Source organism: Patiria miniata, unplaced genomic scaffold (assembly GCF_015706575.1).
Source record: "Patiria miniata isolate m_02_andy unplaced genomic scaffold, ASM1570657v1 HiC_scaffold_16, whole genome shotgun sequence".
Lineage (NCBI taxonomy): Eukaryota > Metazoa > Echinodermata > Asteroidea > Valvatida > Asterinidae > Patiria > Patiria miniata.
In genome coordinates this window covers 11,499,811-11,500,544 of record NW_024037054.1, presented here as the reverse complement: position 1 = coordinate 11,500,544, position 734 = coordinate 11,499,811, and positions in this window count along the sequence as shown.

Below are 734 nucleotides of genomic sequence, written 5' to 3'. Positions count from 1 at the left end.
ATTAAAAAACAACCCAAGTGATGGGTAAATTTAGAACCCAATTGTGCAGGGTAAAATTTAGAACCCAATATCTGGGTAAGAAACTGACACAACACTTGGGTAAAAGGAGGGTTGGGTAAAGTTTACCCAATAATTGAGTAAAAAGGGAACATGGTCGTCACATGGGTAAACTTTTTTACCCAACTTTGTTGTGCAAACACGTAACACAATTATGGGTAAAAGTTACACTGAAATGGGTACTTTTCTGCACTTTAGCTGTTGTGTAAAAAAAAGTACACAAGTTGACGACCATGTTCCCTTTTTACTCTCGAAAAGGTAGCAATTTTACCCAATATTGAGCAACTATTTTTTAGAGTTCAGTATATTTCACAGTTTGCTGATGTAATACTTTAAAATGACTAATGAGTTTCCAAAAACATGAATTTTTTTTGGTAAAAAATGGAGGTACGTCTTTCATCTTATATTTTTATTAACGGTTGACGGAACCATTTCAAGCTTTGGCGCCCTCTTTTGACTTCAGGCAAGAGTTTTAGTATAGCAATTTAAAAAAAAATGGCAGCAGTATTGTTGTCACGATTGGTACCATTGAGCTCAATTACTTGATTGCATAGCTTATTAATATCACTTTATCAAAAAAGTGCGCTTCGCCGCTTTGTCTAATGCCGGCAAGTTAAGTCACGATGACCTTGACGAAAGGCTACCCAGGAGTATATGTATGGGTACCTGTGAGGGTA